At 32.9% G+C, this 27,129-nt stretch overlaps 1 protein-coding gene and 3 non-coding genes across 4 annotated transcripts in view; 2 read left to right on the top strand and 2 right to left on the bottom strand.

Moving 5' to 3' along the window:
* LOC124535425 overlaps positions 1-27,129 on the top strand; it is a 34,788-nt gene that overhangs the window by 612 nt on the left and 7,047 nt on the right. The window lies entirely within an intron of this gene.
* On the bottom strand, positions 4,757-4,827 carry Trnag-gcc. Its single transcript has one exon. It is a non-coding gene; the product is annotated as a tRNA-Gly (tRNA).
* Trnag-gcc lies at positions 5,467-5,537 on the bottom strand. Its single transcript has one exon. It is a non-coding gene; the product is annotated as a tRNA-Gly (tRNA).
* Positions 9,878-9,948, top strand: Trnag-gcc. Its single transcript has one exon. It is a non-coding gene; the product is annotated as a tRNA-Gly (tRNA).

Raw genomic sequence — 27,129 nt, 5'->3', positions numbered from 1 at the left:
ACGCTTGAAGATAAAAACAAAGCACGCAATGAAGCCAAAGCATATTTACATAGCTTAGCAGTCGATATATCAAGTGCCAATAAAGTTGATACACTTCTACACGCAAATCATTTAACAGAATTATCATCACATTCACCCACTCAAACGCATTTCACTCAGGGTCGGACTAATCAAAGAATGCGGTGGAGTAACGAAATTAACGAAGAAATAATAAGGTTGTATTATAAGATTACACACATGAATACTAATAGGACATCATATAGGAAAATACTACACCAAAAGTTTATTGAAAAATATCCACATCTCGTACATATAAGCGAACAAAGAGTAGCCGACCAAAGAAGAGTAATAATAAACAATAAACTTATACCCAGTACTCGATTAGAAGAACTAAAACAGGAGGTCACTAATGAGATTGGCATTACAGACATAGCAACTGATAAAAGATGCGAGCAAGATACAACATGTAATTAAGATAATGAGGATAATCAATGGAAGATAATAAATGACTTAAACAGAATACAAATAGATGATCATATACAAGATAAAAATAATAAAGAAGAAACTCCTCAGTATATAGATTCAGAAATAGACGATACTTTTCAGCAAGCATTAGAATATTTCAAAACTACTGATCCAAACTGTCGCCCCTATATACCGAAACAAAATACCTCAAAAAAATTAGCAAAAATAATAACATATCTTAATACATCAATCTTACCCAAATACATAGACGAAAATACGACATTTGAAAGTGAACAAACAATCATATACTCCGCAGCATGGACTTCAGCTAAAATTAATGGAACAAAATTAAGTCTCCCTTTCCATAATAAAACCCTACCTCAGACCAAGAATCAGAAGCCAAATTGGCAAAAACGCTTAGAGCGTAGGATACTGAAGTTAAGAAAATATATAGGTAAACTGACACAAGTTATAAATGGTAACAACAATTGCGCTCTTAAACTAGAGGTAGATTCAATATTAGAACATTATAAAGTACACACACAACATGAAGAACATAACGTACAACTCACACAGTTCTTAGACACTCTCAAACAAAAATTGTCAGTCTTTAGTTGCCGTCTTAGAAGATACTTAGCATGCACAGCTCGAAAAACCGAAAACGCTCAATTCAAAACTAATGAAAGAAAATTTTACCAAAATATTCGAAGTCAAAGCACTAACCTAACTAATTGTACTAAAAACTCAACCATGCACGATACAAGTCTGCCACCCAGAGACGAACTAAGAAAATTCTGGATTAACTTATGGGAAGCCCCAATCAACCACAACCATGAAGCTAACTGGATCAAAGAAGAAATACACAGACATGAAACTACTGAACCGATGGAATTCAGACAAATCCCGATAGAAACATTTAATATTGTATTAAAACGATTACATAATTGGAAAGCACCCGGTCCTGACCGAATTCATAACTACTGGTACAAGAAGTTCACTTATATACACCCCTATTTGTATACTCATATTAATAACTTTATTGCAAACCCAAGCTCAATGCCACAATACATAGCAAAAGGTATTACTTACATGCTTCCCAAGGACCCTAATGATACCGCAAATCCCTCTAAATATAGACCAATTACCTGTCTTCAAACAATTTACAAAATCATCACCGCATGTCTTACACACTCTATTTACAATCATTTAGAAAAAAACGCAATTTTAGAAGAACAACAAAAAGGATGTAGAAAAAATAGCCAGGGATGTAAAGAACAACTAACCATCGATGCAGTTATTTTAAAACAAGTGCAAAAAATGAAAAAAGATCTGTATACTGTCTATATTGACTACAAAAAGGCATTCGACTCCGTGCCACATAGCTGGTTAATAAATATTTTACACATCTACAAAATACACCCACAAATCATAAATTTTTTACAGCGTGCCATATCTCTTTGGACTACTAAACTTACAATTAGTTTACAAAATAAAACTATTGAAACCGATGAAATCAAAATACAACGGGGTATTTTCCAAGGCGATACTTTAAGTCCTTTATGGTTCTGCCTTGCTTTGAACCCACTTTCTACTATTTTAAACTCTACATGCAATGGATACACATTACAATACACAAACAGTATAACAAATAACATTGAGCTTATAAATATTAATCATTTACTTTATATGGATGATATAAAAATATTCTCATCTACAGAAAAGGGTCTTGAAAACTTAATTAAATTAGCTGAAAATTTCTCTCAGGATATTAAAATGGAGTTCGGCATTGACAAATGTAAAATCAATTCAATTAAATCAGGTCATAATCATCTAATGCATTATCAACTACAAACCGGAGAAACAATAGATCCCTTAGAAGAAAACGATACGTATAAATATTTAGGTTACAATCAGGCAAAACAGATATTAGAAAAAGAAACCAAAATAAAAATTAAACAACAATTTAATTATAGACTGAATAGGATATTGAAAACACAACTTAATTCCAAAAACATAATTAAAGCCATCAACTCCTTTGCTATCCCCATTTTAATATATTCTTTCGGTATACTTAAATGGTCAAAAAACGACTTAAAACAATTGCAGCGAAATATTAATACCACCATGAGTAAAAACAGAAAACACCATCCAAGAGCTTGCGTACAAAGACAGACTCTGCCAAGAAGTGAAGGGGGGAGAGGTATTATAGACATAATAAACTTGCACAATAACCAAATTACAAACCTACGAAAATACTTTTACACTAAATCTAACACATCAAAACTACACACTGCAATAGTTGAAACCGATAAAAAACTCACACCACTAAACTTACAGGATAAAAACACGCAAAAAAATGAAGAACAAATAGATCGAAAAGTTAAAATAAGCGAATGGGCCCGTAAGTCACTACACGGAAGACATCGTCAAGACCTATGCCGTAGTAACGTCGACATAAATGCGTCGAACGCGTGGCTGAGTCGAGGCGAGCTTTTTCCTGAGACTGAGGGGTTTATGATTGCAATACAGGACCAGGTTATTGAGACTCGTAATTACCAGAAATACATTATGAGAATACCTAACTTAAGCACTGATTTATGTCGACGCTGCAATAGTGTTTCGGAGTCCATACAGCATATAACTGGCGCATGCAGAACAATAGCACAAACAGATTATAAGTACAGACACGATCAGGTAGCAAATATAGTCCACCAAGAACTGGCTCTAAAGTACAAATTAATATCTAACAAAACAGCATACTATAAATATACACCCGAAACGGTACTAGAAAACACCACTCACAAATTATACTACGACAGAGCAATACTTACAGATCGAACAGTTCACTACAACAGACCTGACATAACAATAGTCGACAAAGTACAAAAATCTGCCTTTTTAATTGACATTGCCATCCCTAACACACACAATCTGCAAAGCACCATAAATGAAAAACTTACAAAATACACGGAACTAAAAGAAGAAATAGCACGTATGTGGCACTTGCAGAAAGTTACAATAGTCCCAATAGTTTTGTCCACTACTGGCGTCATACCGAAACAAATGCACATATCTGTAAAAGCTTTAAATCTTCCAAATTTTCTATATGTAAATATGCAGAAGGCCGTGATACTAAACACTTGCAGAATTGTACGCAAATTTTTTGCAACTGACGGGGAACGGGAATTGCTTTAGAGCTTTCAATTTTTAAGAAGTGTCTGACCACTTGGCTTCGGCCCGTGAGAATGACGTAAATACCGGCTCTAAGCCGAGTTGTTAAAAATAACAAGTAAAAATAATAATAATAAAGCTTTATTTATTCCATGCATAATAATAAACTATAATGATTATTATAACATTCGATTGTAATTTAATATCCTAACTAGATTTGTTTACAAATAATAATCTGATTTTCGTAGATTGATATAATAATGAATTAATTAATTTATATTATTCAATGATTAATTAATGCATGGACCCCGTTCGGGTAAAAGCCTCCCCCAAGGACTTCCATACTTCTCTGTCGTTAGCTCTTTCAAGCCAGCTTTCACCTGCGCACGCTACAATTTCATCTGCCCATCTGGCCCTTGGTCGACCTCTTGATCTGGTGCCTTTTGGCCCAGACCACTTTACTGACCGTAAAGTCCACCTGTCGTCCCTGTAACGGGCTAAGTGACCAGCCCACTTCCATTTAGCCCTCATTGCGAAAGTTAAGGCGTCGCATACTTTGGTCTTCTTCCTAATGTCGACGTTCTTTACCTTATCCTTCAATTTTATACCTAGGCAGCTTCTCTCCATTCTTCTCTGAGTAGTTTTGATTTTGTTCCTAGTTTTGAGGTCAAAGGTCCAGGTTTGGCAATCATAGGTAAGGCTGGGTAGCAGTCCTACATACATACTTACGTTATATAAAAAGGGCGGAAGTAACCTAATGTCACACAGCTGCCCAAGAATTTTCTTTTCCGATTTGAGGAGTTGTCATCAGACGGCTCTACTGTAATGTGATGGGTAGGTAGGTGGCAGAACTTCTTCTGACACTTGCAGGTTTTCCTTAACCACCGATCTACAAAACAATTATAAATACAAGTTAAGCTGTTATGTAGGAAAAGTCAGTGCTTGATCTGATTTAAATTTTAATCGAACCCCTTATAGTTAGGATCCATTATCCAGATATGACGAAAAATACTAAAGAGAAGAATTTATTACAAATCGATCACTGAATGAACTTCATTTTGTGTCATAAACCGTGAAGAAAGTATTAGATAGGTACGAAATCGGGATTATTAAAAAAAATTGCATCGGCCGGGAATCGAACCCGGGCCGCCCGCGTGGCAGGCGAGCATTCTACCACTGAACCACCGATGCTTGTTATAATACTACAAAAAATTTACTTATTAAATTAAACATTAACGAAAATAAGAATTATTTGATATTAAATAAAACTTTGAAATAGGTCGCCTTTTTACTTCTAAAGCAAATTAGAATAATTATGTTATTGAATTTACTCTTTTTAACCTTATAGTATATTTTTATTGTAATTATTTTAGGCTTTATATTAAGATTAATTAAGAAACTTAATAACTATTTCATTAGAAAAAGAAAATTTTGAATAATTATTTATTAATTAATTACTGTGGTAATATCACATTAAAATATTTAATATCGATTAAAAGACTTTATTTAATGAGTATTTATAATAGACTAGTTGTACGTCCCGACTTTTATTGGCAATACAAAAAGTCTCCTCACTTTCCTCTTGAAGTTATGATTTCCATAAATCCCTTTTAGAAAATGTCTATGCCAGGAAAAGAGAAACTATGATTTACAAGTCAAGAATCTATAGTTTTAAAATACCTTGATGTTATATAGATGCATATATTTCATATATAATATATTTATAACAAAGTAATATTAGTTGGATTAGCAGTAAATTAACTTAAATAGCAATGCCTTTTGTAGTAAGCTTGATGTCACCTACTATAATCAGTAAATTTAAAAAAAAATTGCATCGGCCGGGAATCGAACCCGGGCCGCCCGCGTGGCAGGCGAGCATTCTACCACTGAACCACCGATGCTTGATGTAGTGTCATCAAATTTTTGAGTCAATCGAAATAATCTTGCAAGACAGTTTGTTTGCTCAAGTGTGTGTTTGTGTGTTACGTGCTCTTTTGTAATTTATAAAGATATAATATGTCGTAATGACTTGCGTATGCACATATTTATCTTTCATTTCATTAATTACATTACCCAAAGCAAATAAAATATTAATTATTCCGTTTGTTATATAACTTGTAAGATTTTATACTATTCAATAATGACTTACTTCCTTACAAAACTAACTGCCGTCTCTGACTCCTTACGTGTATTCATTAATATTCATTATTTATATTTGAAAAAATTGGATCAACTATTTGAAGTTCTATAGCGTATGAAGATTTATTATTCTTAGATATCGGATTATATGCACTATCAAAAAGCCATTTCTACTTAGGTCTTGACATTTATTTAAATTATAACTCATATTTATAATTAATTATAATTTATGAGACCTAGAAAACCTAGAATAATATATTTTATTTATAATATTCTGTGTAAAAATAAACAATAATATATTTTTCCAGATTTTCCACAGCAAATTTGTAACTTTTTCTACCCTTGCGACGTCAACTGACTTTACCGGACAAAACTTGAGGTTTGGCGTCATTCTTGCAGATACCTCTTCAGGAAGAGTTTGACCGGTGCCGTTGATAAAAGCGTCAATTTTGTTTATCCCGTATAATGCATATACCGGGGTTTATTGAAAAACAATAAACCCCGGTCTGAAATAAGCACTGTTAATGAAAAAGTACCCAAATATGCAATAACGCTATAAAAATTGTATTATGTTCATATTTACATATGCAAATGCATATGATCTGATGTCTTATACTAAAATTATATAGTATGTAATCAAACATTCCAACACTTATCAGATCTAGTCTAAAAATGCTATCATCAGTAATTCTCTCAAAGTTACTGTGACCTGATTATAACATAAATTTGATATTGATGGAGTAATAGTACGTGCTTATTTTACATTCTATCGTCGATCATGGTAATACAGAGTGGTTTCGAGGAAATATTTTCCTCCCATTGATCACTCTCGTAAAATATTTTTTATGTTAAGCGCAGTTCATTAATACAAACGCTACGTGCCTCGTAAAACCTTCATATATGAACGTGAAGCCTACTTCTATAAAGTCTTATGTGGACCAACTCTGTTCTCATTCGTCAAGGTTATTCATTATTATTATTTATATATAACAAATACAGAGATTTGGTTAGGCGGGTAAGCTTTTATAAAAATCATTTTTCTGGCTTAAAATTCCTTTAAAACTGAAATAAATAAGCTGAGAACATTTTGTAAAATAAAGTAACCAAGACTTGGTAATTAGTCTTTGTGCAAGGCTGTATTGGTACCACCTATTCATCAGATATCCTACTGCCAAACAGCGATGTTTATTGTTATTGTGTTCTGTAGGAGTCAACCGGTCTGCAAGCACAAGGGATATAGCGTTTCGATCCCAACGTGTCACCAACGTTGGAAGCATTGGTGTAATGTAATTGGTAGAGTTATCAATACCTTGAGGAACATTAACGACTACATAAAAAAGAAATCACATCATTGCGCTGTGGGGTCCGGTGAACGTCCGAGAGCTACATTTAACGTTACGATAGTAATTATGTACAGTGTGTGTTTGGGTCATAACCTCTCTAGTGACCTTGAAGACGAGCAGGTCAAAAGAGAGAGGAAGACTTCTGCGGTTACATATAACTTGAAATATATGATGATATGCAAACGCTCTTCAATTTAACATTGGTTGAATAAATCGATTGCAAAATACTCTTTAAACGCCAGCATTAAATTGAATGTAAACTTATTGCAGGGTCGGTAAACAACAAATTCAGCAAGTAATATTGTTCTCAAATTATGAAGTGCTGAATAAGCATTTTTAATTTATTTGTTGTTTATTTGTGCTCGATAATATTAATAATATTTACATTGAAACGCTGACATTAATAATAAAACATGATTACGAATCAATTAGGTACAATTTAGAGCAGGTCATATTTTAAAAACAAGGTTGAAATAATATTACGTATATAACAATTATGAGTTGAGATGGCAAAGTGATGATTGCGGGTTCAAACCCAGGCAAGCACCACCATATATATGTGCTTAATTTGTGTTTATAATTCATCTCGAGCTCGGCGGTGAAGGAAGACATCGTGAGGAAACCTGCATGTGTCTAATTTCATTGAAATTCTGCCACATGTGCATTCCACCATGGTGGAATATGTTCCAAGCCCTCTCCTAAATAAAAGAGAAGACCTTATCCCAGCAGTGGGAAATTTACAGGCTGTTACTTCACTTTTTACTTTTAGTTTATATAACAATTTATCTAAGATTGCATGGGTAGAAGACATAAAACGTTTATATAATAATAATTATAAATCTATTTGGTTTTATGCTCATGGCAGTAAAGTTTGAAAACTCTTGAAATGATTTTTTGAGGTATGTCCAAGTATCGTCCAAATATTTCAGTCAATTTACACAAAACCTTGATGAATTACATTATAAACCTACAACTTCCTCATGAATCATTAATTGCTGAAACTTTGTTTTATACTTTTTAAGAATTAGAAGATCGCGTTTAGAGAGACAAACGGCCAGACAAACGGGAATCTTAAAGAAAACTCTTCAAGAAGTACTATTTCCTTAAAGGCCGGCACCACCACGCACCTGTAAGCACCCAAGTGGTGCATATGTCCATGGGCGGTGGTAATCACTATCCATAGATGGCAAACGAGCAGCTCACCTGATGGAAAGGCTCCTGTTCGTTCGCCAACGATAACATAAAAATTGTGACTAGCAGTTTTCTATCCCTGTGTAACGTCATGATAATCACGTTTCCCGGTTTGTTTTGTGGCATCGGTTGGTGGGTCCAATGGCCATTTGTTGGTCATTTCAATAATCATTGCCCTTGTTATGCCCCTTGTAGCTGTTGCCTTTCTCTATGTCTTTCTTAGTATATGAACTACCTAACGGAAGAACACGTTTTTTGAAGATGAGTTGTCGTTTATAAAATTGAAAAGTTGAAACAAACAAACACAAACTCAGTATCTTAATTTTAGTAAAACTAGAAATTATTTAATGATATTATGTTTTAGCTTTAAAATTAAAAACATGCTTAAATATGTATGGAGCAACGAATGTCACCACTGTTGTATTTTCTTTTATGGCGAACTGGTAAGTGGTCACCTCTAACCATTGCCGAGCCACCACCAGCCAACCAACCTTTGGAACTAAAATGGGATTTGCCTTGTGCCGATAGTAACCACTGGCTGACATTCCAGACTGAAATAAAAAAATACTAAGTATTGCAGCTTGGTGGTAGAATATATGATGAGCGGATGGTACCCACCCAGAAGGGCTTATAAATGTAGTATAGAGTAACATGTCTGTCATTTTTTATCCCGGAAAAGTGTACGGTCTTCCCGTCAAGAGGGCGAAGATGCCGACAAAAAGATAAAACTTTGAATCACAAAAACAAAAGAACAGATTAAAAATATAATTAAATTTCTTATTTTCTCTTACCTTCCATCCTCTAAGATTAAGCCTTTCTCACCCTCCACTCCGAGTAAGGCTTTTAATAAATCCAGTTATGACAAACTAGTTTTAACACAACCAGACAAGGAATTCCAAGTGGCAAATTAAAATGGAAACTAAAATTTAAATGAGGAACCAGAAAACGTCCTTACAAATAAATTAAAACAGTATGCAGATATGCTCTTAAGCTCTTAAGTACTAAAGCTACCAAGCAACCAAGCAGGCAACTCAGTTCTTATTATATACGGATATCGTAAGAGGTATTAGTAGATTTAAATAGATACAAAAACAACATACATATGATGATACAAAACAGCAAAATATATTTTTTTTTTTGATAAGGAAACAGGAATACTATGTTCCTTTTGTTGTGTACGCGATTTTGGTTATTCAAAACAAGCTCTAGATTATCTTAGGAGTGATCACCTTTTCCTATCTATATTTTTCTGTACTTTTATAGAATATGATATATGTATGTATGAATGTAAGTATGTCTGTATGTATGTATTTATTGAAATATGTACGTATGCATATTATTGAATATTTATTACTGTTGTTTATTTTTGTATGTGTTTAGGTTGTATTTATTTTAAGAGTATTTAAAATTGCACCATCCTATACTGTCTTTCAAACACAATCCTCTAACCCAAGGTAGTCTGGATTGTAATTGTGGTGTACAAAAAGTGTTAAATAAATAAATAAATATTATTTAAACTTAGAATATTAACTTAGTATATTATTCAAAATTCAAACGTTGGTACACAAGCATCGGTGGTTCAGTGGTAGAATGCTCGCCTGCCACGCGGGCGGCCCGGGTTCGATTCCCGGCCGATGCATCTATCGTTTTGTATTATTGATATATATTTTTAATTTTCATTTATTTCTTTAAATTTGTTCTAGTTTTAATTCATTTTATGACTATACTAGTTTTGCCCGCGACCTTGTACGCGTTTGAATTCAACAAAAAATATTATTGTAGCCTAAGTTACTCCTTATTATAGTAGGTATCTGCGAGTGAAAATCCTGTCACAATCGGTCCAGTCGTTCCAGAGTTTAGCCGGAACAAACAGACAGACAGACTGGCAATATTTGTTAAAAATGTTGTACAGACATTCCAATTTTATGATATGTATAGATCTGTAATTGATAATTAAATTTGATTGAGTTTAGTATAAATAATAATAATGTTATAAGCAGCCTCGTCTTAAACACAACAAGGGACCGGGTGCAAGCAGTGTTCACCATGACTCTGTCCAAAAAAATATTCTTAAGAGAATATGTTATCAACACTACGTGATAATTTAGGAAAATTAAAAATATTATTTCCGTACTTAATATTATGTGTATTTAAAAAATTTTGTACAAAAGGAAAACAACATAAAAACGTTATTAATAATTAAAATCTATGATTACGAATAACTTTTTTTATTGCCTTACAACAGTATATTAGTTATAGTATAAATATATGCATAATTTGAAACTAACACTAAAAAAAAGAATCATAATTTTTCCAACTCCCAGGACAATACAGCAGGAAAAATCATAAAGCCTAATAAGTCACCTTGCTGGCCTTATCGATGATGCACAATTTTTGGATTTGAAAGGAGGCTACACTCGTATAGCCCATATTTTTTAAGCACTCCTCCCTACTATAGCACCCTGGGTTAAGATGGCCAACAAGGTTGTAACCAAAAAGGATTTTAGGTTTATATATAAAGTGTTATTGGTAAATATAGATACTTAATAAGTAGAATTTCAAAAATAAAAGTACATTTTTCCTGTGCCCAAGTGATAGGCATTTTAAAACGAAAGTCGGTAATCGTAAACCGCATTGCTTTAGGTAGAATTTATGGCTAAAGAAGTCATATTTCAGGGCTTAGCTCGGCTATAATGGAAGTTTTAAAACACTTTTACTGCACTCTATAAAAACATTTTTTATATTTGCATTCTCATTACGTCGAAAGATCGCCAGTAGTAGGACATATTTTAAGTTTCATGAGACTGTTACTCAATTAAACAATAAACAATTACCATCTAAACTTATTAATTAATAATAACAATAAAATAAAATTACAAATATAATGAATAACCTATAGCATTTAGCAATAATCCAGCATGCAATATAATATGACTTTTAGTTCAAGATATTACAACCGAAACATATATAAACTAATTTTACCTCTTTACAATATTAGTAAAGATGTAAAATACATGCCATTCAAAATATTATACTGTACTTTTGAGAATGCTGGCATGAACAATTCTCCAGAATTATAGGTTAGGTAAGCGCTAAGGTCACTTGTTTCCTCTGTATATTTTTGGATCTGATAATCAAGACCTTTTCAAAACCTGATATAAATGATTTTTTGTAACGCTTGTGTACTATAGCTTTAGCATTGAAGACGTGGATATAGGAATCTACCAGCATGTCAAATGGTATTATCGCTCTACAATGCGCGGTATGGTAGCTTCATTTAATTGTAAAATAACGATTCAAAAGTGCTTGTAAAAGCCTACTTGAATAAAGTTTATTTTGATTTTGATTTTGATAACTTCACCTCCTTTTTCACCTATTATTCATTTAATTCTAAGGTAGCTAAATTGACTTTTTGAATTGACGAGCAGAAAAAATGGCGTTACTGGTATATAACGATAAATTAATACAAGATACCAATACTACTAACAAATGTCACTCAATCAAAAGATTATCGGTGGAGTTCAGGCGTTTCTATATTTTTCAAATACAAAGATCCAGTTGTGATCGGGTAGAAATTGGATCAAAATATATCGGATCATAGTAGGTATTAATAAGTTAACTTGGTCACGCTGAAAGTTACTTTTGCAAGGAAAAGTCAAAGTTGGAACGCAATAGAATCAGAACGTATTAAACCAATATATGTTAGTATATTTGACCATTCTTCTGTTCAATGTTCACGGCAAACGTTCAGAACGGTTTTGATATCAATCAATACCTTTGATGTACGTATGTAATGTACGTATATCTGATGTAAGAATATTTCAGAAACTTAAGGCGACAATCGTGTTTTTTGTAAATACTAATATTACAAATGCAAAAGTAACTCTGACTGTCTGTCTCTGACGTTGTTACAAAGTAAGCTTGAAGCCGTACGTACATACCACATTTTTTCCTAAAAGGTTTGAAGGGTACTTTAAGGGGGTAAAGTTGTAAATAAGAGGTTGTATGCAAGTTTTAAGCCTTTATATCATAAAACTAAATTTCACGCGATGCATTAGGTTCAGCTAGTATTATCTATATAAGTAAATTAATTAGCATAATAGCAACACTGCAAAGTAGCTTAAGCACTAGCCAGATGACCAAATGTAATTCTACCTCTCGAAAATACCAACAAATCACAGATATAATGAATATCTGTGGTGCAAATTAAGTTTAATATGCTTTATTTACTGCTAAAAGATGCTTTATATTAACTGGCAATTTACTTTAAAATCGTATAAAATAGTCGTCCATCTTTATTAATGGCGCCATTTTGAATATACCGTTTGCAGAGCACATTCGTTATTTAACTAAACTTCAATTTTTATACAATTTAAAAGATATAATTTTTTAACGAATTTAACACTAAAATAATTTTAGTTACATTATATTTTACGTCAGTTTTTAGAATTTAAAACAATTCGCATCAAAGTAATGTTGTCGCTACAGATTTTTAAGTGGGCAACATTATAAAAAAAAAGAAAACATTGGCGGGAATTTAAAACTCACGCTCGGTAGAATATGCTGGAACCGGGAACATTGTGATAACTTTAATTTGCAATACTGTATCTCTTTATATATTATTTGCTTAATTTGAATAAAGGAGAACGTTATTAATTAATATCGAGATTTATCTTTCAACAATTTATAAATAAAATAACTTTAGCTAATAGTAAGTAAAACATAATGGAACAATGTTATTATGACATAATATGAACAAACAGTCGCTGAGTTATATCCCAACGCTGATAATTACCTTATTTAGGACCGCTAAAGGCAAATTGATACCGTAATGAGATTATTAATGTAACATTGAACACGATCCTCGGGGATGAACAATATATTTCGAATTAAATTTTAATCTATTTTCTCTCATAAAACTTGTATTTCCCAAGAGAATTTCCTTTCATCTGAAAGTAACATTAAACGTGGCCAAAATAACACGAACCAGCGAACTTGGAGTACAAATACAATTATTTTAAACGCCTTTGTTATATTAAAATTGAGATTAATTAGACAAATAATCTTGAAAATTTTAGTCTAATACTAAAATATATTGTAAGCGAAATCTATAAAAGGTACCAATTAATCCAATATTTTTTTTATATAAAAAAAATTAAATAACAAAGCTTTATTAAGTATTACGCATTATTTTTAAAAGAACGCCTCAGACCCGAAAGAAGAACCAGGGAAAGAAACTCTGTGGCAAGAGGAAAGAACTAAATTAATATTTGGACAGAAATGTTTTAGACAATGACAATGAATAGACATTTTTCCTTCTGTCGGCTTATAATTCTACTGAAATTCGATTTGAATTAGGTTAAAAGAAGACCCACTTATCTGTTATTTGAATTGACAGCATTAGCATGTCAAGCTCAGATTTAGTGATTAGAATCCTATTCTATTTCTTATAAGTTGTACTCATTAGTGTTTACAATTGATCTAATACATAATTTACTCGCATAATCGTAAGAGACACGTAGCACGGCATACAAACAAGTGAAAAAGAAAAAGGAAGTCTACTTACTTATAATTTTTAAATATAGAAACATTTGTAACTAAAAAGCGGTTTGTCCGATTTTAATAAAAAAAAATTAAAATCAAAACAAACTTTATTCAATAAGGCATTTACAAGCACTTTTAAATCGTCATTTTACAATTAAGTGAAGTTACCACCGGTTCGGAAAGTAGATTCTACCGAGAAGAAACAGCAAGAAACTCAGTAATTACTCTTTTTCAACATTTAAAAAATACAAAGTCAAGTAGTTAAATACAATTATATAAATTAATTTAGCCTGCTTGGAAGTCAACAGGTATTAACTCCACGCTTTTTTATCATCTATAAAATCTTGTATCGAATAATATACCTTTATTACCAATATATCTACAATTGATCAGAGGTCGCTACTGCACTCGTAAACATCAATTCCGTCAATTTAATTTGTTTATATTTATTTACTCGTTTGTTTGCCATAATTCAATTCGTGATAGTTCAAAGTTTATCAAGAAACGTTATCTCGTCCTCTCTTTAAGTGGATGTCTTTTTTCGAGGAAAATTGAAAACTATGTGTACTCAAAGAAAAAAGTTTTAATGACAATAATCTTCAATTAAATACTAAGTGTCTGCGCGTGTATCATATTAATTTGGTACTTATTACAGTGAAGAGTTTGAACGTATTTAAAGTGTATAAAAGTGTATCATAGTATTTCTGGTGAACATTTAATAATATAAACTCTAATTGTCGGTGCTTGTAATATCATTGTATTCGCTTTACCTGCTTTGCAATATTCTAAAACACTCCGTACTATACTGAGAGTTATTTTTACCATATGTGATATATATGCGCTTGGCTCTTCATTACACATGGTTGCTTTAAACAGTTAAGACGAGACGGGCACGAGATCGCTTCCCGATAAAAAAGGAGTTTTTATTTTTTTTTTTATTTTATTTTAAAATATAATATAAAGAAGATTTTATTTCATATTACTTTTGGCTTTCGCCTATAAAGGAAGCATTAACTATGAATAAATTTGGGTGTTGTACTTCTACCGAAGCAGACCAAGCCAGCATATTGAACTGTAAACTCTGTCAGATTTCTTTTCACTATCGCTGTATTTTTCCTCAAAAAGTGAACAAAAAATTGTCATCCGATCTTAAATCATCATGGATTTGCCCCGATTGCTCACAAAAATGCCGCGTACCGACCTATCGTAATAAAGATAATACACCTGTTCGTGGCAATGCTCGCGACGTCAGCGATAGTAGAGAGGATTCGGCTGACGACAATATAACCCTGCGTGTTCGGCCGAAACAAGATCAGATCGGGCAGTCTCTATCCCTGGATATACAGAATATTATTAAATCGGAATTTAGTGCAGCATCTCTAATGAAATTACCTCACTGAGACAAGAAATACAGGATATCAAAATAGCTATGGGTTTTATCAACGACGAACACAATAAAATTAATGATAAAATATTTCAAATGGAGACAAAGTTTAAGGCCTTTGATGCTTTGGTTGCCAGCGTTGAACACTTGAAATCTGTATCCGAAAAAATAGAAATGGATATAAATACAAAGGATCAGTGGGCGAGACGCTCTAACATCGAAATCTGTGGTATTCCTGAAAAGAAGGGCGAGAACCTTCTTCGCCTCACAGAGGAAATAGCTGTTAAGGCTGGTTTCGACTTGAAGCCCTCGGATATTGATTTTGTAACACGTGTCGCAACTAATAGTCAAGTCAATAAACCCAAACCCATTGTTATCCGTTTGCAAGCGCGCTATAGAAAAGACGATTTTTTGGCTTGCCTAAAAAAGTTGAAGTTAATATGTAGTGATCTGGGCTTTGCTAAAAATGACTCTCGTATTTATTTTAACGATCATTTAACTAAATTTAATAAAATGCTCCTACAGCGTGCTAAAACTATATCTAAAGAGCAAAAATTCAAATATGTTTGGGTAAAAAATTGCTCAATTATGGTTAGAAAAGGTGACACCAGCCCTGTTATTCATATTGCGAATGTCAATGATTTAAAAAAAATCAAATAGGCGTTATTATGTTTCAATTCAATTCAATTTTTGTATGTTCAATCTTAATTAATTTATCTTATTTAAAATCAATTTCCCTAAATGCTTTAATACTGCGACTATTTTACAAACTGACGATTACCAAACTTTATTTTCTTGACAAGTGTATGAACATGTTTATTATTATTTTTATATTTGTAAATATTAATTATGCTTATAATCTTCGGTCACCGTGTTGGATCATAACAATTTAAAAATTTATTATCAAAATGTTCGTGGTTTGCGCACCAAAACTAACTTATTCTATAAAAGTTTGCTTCTTAACGATTTTGATATTATCTGTTTAAGTGAAACCTGGCTATTGGATTCGGTGCTTAGTTCTGAACTTTTTGACTATCGTTATATTGTATATCGATGCGACCGCAACTATGAGGGTCGTGGTGATAAAATGGGTGGCGGAGTGCTAGTTGCATTACGTCGTGAATTTGAAGTACACAGTTTTGAAAAGATCAATTTTGATAAATTTGCAGCTGAAGCCATAGTTGTCACTATTCGTCTTCAACAATCACGCTTGCTAAACATTTACTGTAGTTACTTTCCTCACTGCCCGCTGCAAGTAGAGTCCGAAAATTACTTTTTTGATTTAATCTCTAAATTACTTTTGGATAAACCTAACGATATTTATTTAATCCTGGGCGATTTTAATGTAAGCAATGGGCAATGGATACAGGTAGAAGATTATATGGAGTTGTCCGATTCTCTCGGAGACTCATTAGTAACAACATTACACAATTTTCTGTCTTTTTCAAATTTAAAGCAGTATAATGTCACTCGGAACTGTACTGATCGTTTATTAGACTTAGTTTTTTGTAATCGAAATTGTAATGTTTCTAAATGTCCATTTCCCCTACTCGATGAAGACAAATTCCACCCGGCTCTAGAAATAACTTCATTGAAAGTACATACCAAATTAATGCGTTACTCTCCCCATTCAATCCGTCTTTTTCATAAAGCCAATAATGAGGCAATTAACAAGTCTCTTAATGAAATTGATTGGGAATTTCGTTTTTCAAATCTTGATATTGAAACTGCTACAGCTACTTTTTATAATATTGTTTATAGTATTATCGATCAACATATACCATCCAGAATAATCAATGTCTCACATAAATATCCTGTTTGGTACACCAAACCTTTAATAAAAATAATTAATGAAAAATTAAAATATCATAGAAAATGGAAAATTTATTCTAGATTTAAGGATTATGACACATTTTTGCTTCTGAGAGATAGACAGAGAGTTGTTAAAATAGACTGTTATAATGCTTACATTGATCGCGCAGAATGTGAAATTAGGCGTAACAGCAAATATTTCTGGTCCTTCTTAAAATCAAAAAAGGAAGGTCCTAACGATTTACCAAATATTATGACTCTTGGAGACACATCGTCATCTGATGGCGGGGAGATAAGCAACATGTTTAATAGTTATTTTCAATCTGTGTTTGAACCGGATGGTAGTTCAGTTTCATTGGCGCCGAAGGGTCGATCTTTCGTGGATCTACACTCTATTGAACTCTCAATACCAATTGTCAAGAATTATCTTAAAAACCTAAGGGTACCGGCCCTGATGCTTTACCTCCCTGTTTTCTTAAACAATTTCGCAATGCATTAGCGTTACCGATATTTTTATTATTTAACATGTCTCTCCATACCGGATGTTTACCAACTTTATGGAAAAAATCTTACATTGTACCTATTTTAAAATCCGGTAACAAACATGATATAAAAAATTATAGGCCCATATCCAAACTTTGCTGCATTGCGAAGTTGTTTGAGAAAATAATTTACGACACAATATTCCCCATTATACGTCCCTACTTAATAAATCAGCAACATGGTTTCATCAATAAAAGGTCGACGGAAACAAACTTATGTGAATTTTTGCACCGGGTTTCTAATTCCATGGATCAAGGACATCAGGTGGATGTCGTGTATACCGATTACTGTAAAGCCTTCGATAAAGTGTCTCACAATATACTTATTTACAAACTTGTAGGTTTCGGTATACACGGCGACCTGCTCAGATGGTTGGATTCATATCTTCGCAACCGTAGTCAGGCTGTCTCTATTAGGGGTTATCTGTCATCTTTTATACCGATAAGTTCAGGTGTTCCTCAGGGCTCTCACCTCGGTCCTTTACTGTTCAATATATTTATAAATGACATAAATAATGTATTTGTGTCTTCAGATTTTCTTCTATATGCTGATGACACAAAAATTTTCAAATCTATTAAATCTTTAGATGATTGTCACGATCTACAATCTGACTTAAATAGGTTAGAGACATACTGCAAATTAAATTCTCTTCACCTTAACATAAACAAATGTGCTATAATTTCTTTTTCTCGTAAGCGTAAAACTTTGCTTTATAAATATACTATCAATAATAACGACATATCAAGGGAGACCGAGGTGAGAGACTTAGGCGTGACTCTGGATAGCAAGCTTTCTTTTGGTTCTCATATTAGAAGTATTTCATCAAAAGCCTATCTCATGCTAGGATTTATAATGAGAACAGGATCTGAATTTAAAAATACTTCTACTATTAACCTGCTTTATAACGCTTACGTCCGTTCTATACTCGAGTATGCATCTACGGTATGGAATCCTCACTACAATATTCATATAAATGAAATTGAGAAGATCCAAAACAAATTTTTAAAATATTTGTCTTTTAAATCTAGCGATTGTACCCATGAACCTTTATTATCTCTCTCAAAACGCCGATCTATGAGAGACCAAGTTTTCTTATATAAAATTATTAATAATATTATTGATTCCCCTTTTCTACTAAGCAAGCTGTCTCTGAACTGCCCACGATCCAACGCCCGTCTACCGCTATGTTTTTATACTCCCACTTGTCACTCATCACATAATGCTAACTGTTTTCTAATCAGAGCTTGTCGCGAATATAATAAGCATTTTGGGAACATTGATATATTTCATTTATCTTTAATTAAATTTAAAGATAAAATTTGTAACCTTCTTAAATTAACTTAACTATATACTTTTAATATTGTCAAATAATTTTTTATTTTTCTTATTGTGTTAAAATATTTGAGTGCATTATATGCTTTATCAATCGGTGGAAACTTCGCTGGATAATGTGATATCTAAACTGTATTATGTAATTTTATTATATGTTATATCTGTTTGTTTCCCAAATATTAAATAAATAAATAAATAAATATTGAACGATTGAATTCTCTGATTTATTGTATTAATAACTAATTACAACTAGTTCCAACAACAGATATAATAAAAGTTAGAAATCTTCAGCAATTGTAGCTCACGTGACGAACGCTTGTAGTTTATTTGTAAAAAAAATAATGTCTATTGTAAATCAGTGATTATTTTTACATTATAGAAAAAAAATCGGCCAAAAATAGTGGGGAAATAAAAAAAATTTAAAACAACTATACATACGATTAGTTGCATATTTTTAGAAAAACAAACCGATCAATTATCTTTTTTGTGCGAGTGTCATTTAATCTCTTTAATACAAATATGATTCGGACAAATGCGCATCAATCAACTAAAAACGCAGCGCCCTTCTAGCGATTTGTACAACAAGAACGCGTTGTACAGCCCGATTGCGTGCTTCTCCGACATAAGGGCAAAGAGACAGCCCATAAATCGGATCAGCTGGCAAAAGCTCATCGTCAAGCATATGATAGAGATCACCAACAAGATAATCTACGACGCGCAAGACAAAGTGCTTCAATTAATGTTCATTTGAATCGACATTTCTATACGATTACAACTCGCATTATCTCACTTGCATTGGTTCAATTGACATTGATCGCTTACTGGCAAAGTGAAATTGCCGTTACCCCTCCATCTGAGCCAATGCATTCATTACTTCGAGGCGTAACATCGGAATCACGATTTTCTCGCGAACACAAAAAGGCATCAATGGCTGTATTCAAATGAATTGATTTAGCGCAGACATTATCGGAGAACACGAATCTAACCGACATTCAGGGTGATTTATTTTGATGAGAGTAGATGTAAATTTTCTTTAAAAGATTAAAGATAAAAAAATTTGCTCAAATGTAGGTTCAGTTAAAGGTAGAAAAATTATGTTGGCTCTATGTATTTAAATAAAGTTAATAGCACGATAATAATAAAAATAATATATATATATATATATATATATATATATATATATATATATATATATATATATATATATATATATGTATATATATATATAAATGTGTAAGATTTACTCCATAAACATAAAGCATCTCTCAGGTTTTTCGAGATTTCGTTGATTCTTGCGCTCGTCAAATGATGACAGCAGTCATAATCAGAGCGGATAAACTAAACACAAGATCGCTTATTTAAAGCTCCAACAATAGATGAAATTACATCCTTATGATATTTGGTCACTTGGAAACACTCAATATTATTGCCATACGCAAAAAACAATATTGGATAAAGCCTGTTCCGCTTCAATATCCAAATACTAATAAGCTATTGAACTTTCACTGTGAACACAGCTGGTGTAAATATAAAAGTTATAAAACGATTTTGTTATTACTGAATGCAGACATTTATTCAACTCTGCTGTTTTAAAAATATCTGTGTCTATATAAGGTTTATAAATATACCAATGGGATATTAACGGGCTGTTACTTTATACATATATGTCATCGTAAGATTACAAACATCGTTAGATTACAATCCATCCCGTCAGATTGTAAACTGTCGAAATATTGTGAATCATGATTTTTTTTATGGTATAAGTTGGCGGACGAGCATATGGGCCACCTTATGGTAAGTGGTCACCATCACCCATAGACAATGACCCTGTAAGAAATATTAACCATTCCTTACATCGTCAATGTGCCACCAACCTTGGGAACTAAGATGTTATGTCCCTTGTGCCTGTAGTTACACTGGCTCACTCATCCTTCAAACCGGAACACAACAATACTGGGTACTGTTATTTGGCGGTAGAATAACTGATGAATGGGTGGTACCTACCCAGACGGGCTTTGTACAGGCCCTACCACCAAGTGAAGTGAATATGATTGCAATTTAACGCATTATTTTTCGCTACATACACTACTGCTACTACTAGTTGTCCCTCGCGGCTTTGCTTTAGGGGTTTGGTTGTCCTGTGTTAGGCAAAAAAGTAGCCTATGTCCATCCTTGGAGTTCAAAGTTGCTTCATACTAAATTTCATCAAATTCGATTCAGCGGCTTGGTAGTGAAAGAGCGACAGGCAGACAGATAGAGTTACTTTCACATTTATAATATTAGTATAGAAGTATGGATATGGTAAATGAAAAACATCTGATTAAACAAATATATATAGAAATACGCAAACTCAATTCGGCAAATAGCATTCCACTTCCGTACTCTATCGACCACCCAAATACCGTCTGGAATTACATTGATATACAATTTTATATCTAGAAACGTCAAATCAGAAAAAAAAATTGAAATAACTTTTAAAAAATACTACGTCCTTTTTTTCTATGATAATATTTAACTAAATTATATATAATTTACGTCTAAAAGATGCTCGTCTGAAATAAATTAACAAATGAAATGTCCTTTTAATGAGGAGTCTCATTAGCCGTTTGTTTAATCACCTTACAATATTATGAAAATGGTTTCTATGTTAAAGGTAGCAAATTGACCACGTAATGCGCCACCAAACTTGAGAACTAAGAAATTATACAATAACTCACTCACTCGTCTAACCAAAATAATAATGAGTATTACTATTTAGCGATAAAATATGTGTTGAATGCGTGATATGTACCCAGACTGCCTGATTAAAAAACGTTAATAAACGTTTTTGTACAAAATTATTATTCAATAAGTGAGTTTATGATCAAAATCAAAATAAACTTTATTCAAGTAGGCTTTTACAAGAACTTTTGAATCGTCATTTAACAATTAAATGAAGCTACCACCGGTTCGCAAAGTAGATTCTACCGAGAAGAACCGGCAAGAAACTCAGCTCGATAGCACACCTTGGGAATAAAACGATCGTCTCCTAACTATTTTTTTTTTCATATTCAATTTTGTATTATAAAAAAAAGACCCGTTGAGTTTCATTCGCCGGTTCTTCAGGTCAGGGTATTTTCATTTCCGAACCGGTAGTACTGTTTCATTTGACCATCAATAAGTAAGTGTAATGCTTCTATATAGAATAAAGAAATTTGAGTTCGAGTTTCGAGTTTAACTTGTATAAACCGCTATTACCATGTAGTGTTTGTAATTCAATAAGCATATCCAGTAATAATGATCTACGTTCCCGAGTGTATTTGAAAACGAGAACTGAGCTCCGATTGAAACGGATATTTGAAATTTGGCACCACTCATCTCTGCTATCTGAGATCTTCATGATATTTTTTCATTCGACTAGTTAATTACGTTTACGTGAAATCTGTCATGAGATGGACAAGAACTTGCCATAAATTGAGTTATTTTATTGTTAAAGCATTTTATACAACAACAGCCTGTAAATTTCCCACTGCTGGCCTCCTCTACCTTTTGAGGAGAAGGTTTGCAACATATTCGTACACGCTGTTCCAATACAGATTGGTGATACATGTGTTAGAAATTAGTTGAAATTAGACACGTGTAGGTTTCTTCACAATGTTTGCCTTCATCGATAAGTACGAGATGAAATATAAATACAAATTGAGCATATGAATATTCAAAAGCGCTTGACTGGGTTTGAGCCCGCAATCATCGGTTAAGATGCATGCGTTCTATCCACTGGGCCATGTCGGCAAAGTATTTATTTATTTATTTGTAATCAACAGCGTATACAGATTATATTTGTACAGTTTTTTTTTAAATTACATGAAGACTATGGCCACAAAAATTACAATATAAAGTGTTTAATATAATATATTTAACAAAGTGGATAACAAAAAGAAAATAGGTCTAAAGAAAGTTGTTGACGTTTGGGAAAAGAGAATATTCACAAGTGTATGGGTATTTGTATGTGTGTTTGTGCATGCGTGTGTGTGTTTCTGTGTGTATATGTTTGTGTGTGTGTGCGTGTGGGTGTGTGTGTGTGTGTCTATTTTTGGTGGTAAGATAGTGTTATTTGATTCCTCAATTGTTTTTTGGATAAGTGAAACAGGTCTAAATGAGAAAATAATTTGTTGTATGTTCTTGCTAGACGTACACTTATAGAGCTTTTTGCATAATTTGTGTTACATTTTGGAAAAAATGAAAAGTATTTCATATGGTATTATTATTATTAATACACCGGGGGGGCTTGAAGGTGCGTTGCCGGCCTTTATGGAAGGAGTACTCTTTTTTGAAGGTTCCCTAGTATCGGTTCAGAAAAACCGCCGGCGAAAGCTTTTTCCTTAGAGTAGTTGTGCGAATTACAAAATATCTTAAAAATCGCTCTGTTGTGGATCCGAAAATTAGAGACGCATTTATGAAGCTACCCATAGGTAAATATTAAATATCTGTAAATATTAATTCATAACATATCATGAATTAATATTTACAGACTACGGTAACGTTCTATAAACTGAGGAGACAACTTACTATCAGACTGGTTTACGATCGTCTAAACATAAACCTGTTCGTTGCTGACTTGAAATTCTTATTGTAATTAAGTGCCAACTGAAAAAACGATTCAAAAGCCCTTTTAAGAGCGTAGTCCAGACCCGTCTTAATCTAGGTTGCAGGCGTCGCCGAAGGTTCTACTTTAAAATTTTGAACATGTAATACAACTTTCTTATTGACGGTCAAAGTGATACCACCAGTTCGGAAATAAATACCTCGGACCCGAGAAGAACCAGCGCAGGAAACTAAGCGGAATATATTTTATAATAGTAAATTGGATAAATAATTGTTTCATATCCAAAACTTGCAATCATTTATTTATTTAAACCTTACAGTAGGAAAAAAATTACCATTTCATAAAACCTTACTATTATTAAAGCGTGTACATTGCCCACAAAAAATTACCTACTTTAGGTATAGTATCCCTATATAGTACATGTCACTTGTACTAATAGCAGGAATGTCAAAATTTCTAGGAAATATTAAAATGAACATACAAATACATTATGTATCAATTTCGTATTTAAAAGCAGCAGTCAATTATTTTATTTCTTGTACGTTAGTCCTTCGTGAGGTCTAATTCTGAGGTCTTATGTCAAATAACCCATTTCTACAGGGCAAATCCGTATTTATGTCGGCTTCATTACTCCAAGTCCAGTTTTGGACCATAGCAATTGGATCATTGAAATAATGCGGCGAGGATATCGCCAGACCTCGGATGTGACCATGCACATATTTATACTTGGTGAAATATTTTTTTATAATAAACATTTATTCTGTTAGTAGTTTCAAGCCTCAAACTCCAACCCTTATAACTCTCTCTTAACTTTTCTCTTTTCAATATCAGTAAAATAATACTATATATTACTTTAACTAGATATAAGTAATTATAAGGCGATGACGCTCTTTAGAAACTAGTATAGAAGATTATAGACTATAAACTGGAAAAAGTAGGCGATCAACATCCAGACCAGTCGAGGAATCCAGACTCCCATCAACACAATTTAGGATGTCTTAACACTGCACTACACCCCTTGTCCTTTCCAAAATTCCGAGACAACTAGGAATTCGTCGTTTTGGATTTCAATGAATATTGTTATGAATAAAATTTAGATTCGTGATGCTGATTGTAAATTAAAACGTATTAGCATGTTAAAAATAACATGTGTGGATTAGGGTGTAGTCGGAGTTGGTTATGTTTGTTAAAATTTTTGTTTATATATGGTTAAAACTTTTTTAATATTAAGCCCTTTATGTTAATCGAAATTCAAAGAAGAAATTATTTTAGCATTCTTGCCACGGGGCGGTCATGATTTGCACAATGCCTATTTTTATATTTTTATTCGTCTTGTATACAATGAAAGCCAATAATAATGTAGATAAATATTTATTAAATAAACTAGTTTATAAAAATAATAAATGTAAAGTTCTGAACGAAAATTTATATATTTTTACAAAATTCTGCAAACATGTTAAAGATAAATCAGATGAAATTCCCACGCAGTGCAGCATAATATTATAAAATACATGCATATTAATTGACTATACAAATAACTTTGCTTCGTGATATTTGCATAATTGTGTAGATAGTAGTAACAAAACCGTACGTGACCAAATGCAAATAATAATTCGATCGTTACAAACAATTTCGATATTCAAAGTGAAATGCCGATAAAGATTCATTGAATAGGTATATCAATATAAAAAAGCGTGGAATTAATACCTGTTGACTTCCAGGCAGGATATATTAATTTAATAATTGTATTAACTTAAAAATTAACTAACATGACTGTATTTTTTTAAATGTTGAAAAAGAGTAACTACTGAGTTTCTTGCCGGTTCTTCTCGGTAGAATCTACTTTCCGAACCGGTGGTAGCTTCACTTAATTGTTAAATGACGATTCAAAAGTGCTTGTAAAAGCCCACTTGAATAATGTATACTTTGATTTTGATTTTGATTTTGATCATCAAAGACATGACTATTAATTTTGAATATATTGGGGGGGGGGGTCTTTTTACAATTAAAAGTTGCAAAGCGTTTGGCAAAACAATAGACCTAGAATAGTGATGGCCTACATATAAAATAATGTTGGTACGACTATGTTTCAAGTTAAGGCCTAATATAATTATAGTGTACCCAATTAACAACGTAATCATTTTACTCAGAGGCGCTTGTCTGGGTCGGTACCGCACCCACTCATCAGAAATTATGTCGCTAGTAATACTGTTACGATTTTAAAAGTATTTGAGCCAGTGTAAATACAACTGCCCACGGTTATACTTAATTTTGATTGCAAAGCTTATTAATAAACCTTTTCAAAGAGCAATGTCTTGCTAACGTCTTGGCGGCAAGGAACGCTTTCACTTAATGCAATTAGCGACTTATACGTTGTAGATTAAAACGAATATTTTCTTGAAATAACCGGTCATTTAAAAAAAAAACGATACCAATAATTACAAATATCACGACATACTGGTGAAAACGTTTTTACTAAATTCCCTCTTTGGATTATTTAAAAAATAAATAGATAGATAGAAATCTTTTTAATCACATGAATAACAATATCTTGAAATTTATTTTAATAATTTATTAACATAAGAATTAACAACATTAAATGCTTAAATATATATACAAATATGAACTAAAACTAGTTACTGTATAAATCTTGACCGCGTGGAATGGTAGCAAGAATGCTAGCAGCATTTCCCCGTTGAATCGCAATTCCGATCCTCTGGGCAAAAAACGAACCAGCCCTCCTGTCACCAGCGGAGGCAATGAGGCGAGGTGTTATACTTTTGATGAAGCTTTTTGCACCACTACTCCAAGGGCCAAGCGTTTCGACAGCAAATGGAACAAAAAAGTAATTAGATATGATACACGATTATTTAGTTCTTTTTTTGGCTTCAGCTTTTTCCGCAGCGGCACCGGCTCTTAACATTGTTTCTCGAATATGAGATGGCGCCAGTGTGTCAACACATGTAGCGTCCCACACAAGGGCCCGACCTCGTTCCCAGGGAACCAATGTTAATCCATCAGGTCTCTTACCATCATCACGACTAATTCCACGAGGCTCAGTAAGAGCCGGAACGTCGATGGTGGCAAGAGCCCTTTTTATTATGTCATTAAGAGAACCGTGGCGGAAAAGCCTACCTGAACTCCTTGGGCAAGAGAGACCATGTAAACCGAAAGAGTCCACCTCCTTGCCACACGGGCATCTGTGCTCAGAACACAGAGGTGTTCCCAGTCGGAGACCAATCGAAATGCGAAAACATTCATTATCTAAAAGTGTCCCAAGATTTTTAGAGGGTAATTAATTCAACCAGTGACTAGACTCTTTAGATGATAACGCTAGAAGCCTGGCACGTTAAATTTTGTGACTTCCTTAGGGATATCATCATTAGGGCACTTTACCTTCCAGGTCTCTATCGCCTCAGTAATTTATTAATTTTGAATGTAAATCTAGTTTAGAATCTAAAAACCACAACCTTTACTTTGAAGTAAGGTTTTAAACAATATTAGTCTCTATTTTGATGAACGAATTAGTACCACTGTGGACAAACATAATATTATTGTAAATATCTTCTAACGACATTGTTAATAACGTCTCACAGGATGTAATCAACATTCGTTTTCCT

Source organism: Vanessa cardui, chromosome 14 (assembly GCF_905220365.1).
Source record: "Vanessa cardui chromosome 14, ilVanCard2.1, whole genome shotgun sequence".
Taxonomy (NCBI): Eukaryota; Metazoa; Arthropoda; class Insecta; order Lepidoptera; family Nymphalidae; genus Vanessa; species Vanessa cardui.
Note: the sequence above shows the minus strand (reverse complement) of the source record. Positions and strands in the feature narration are given on the sequence as shown.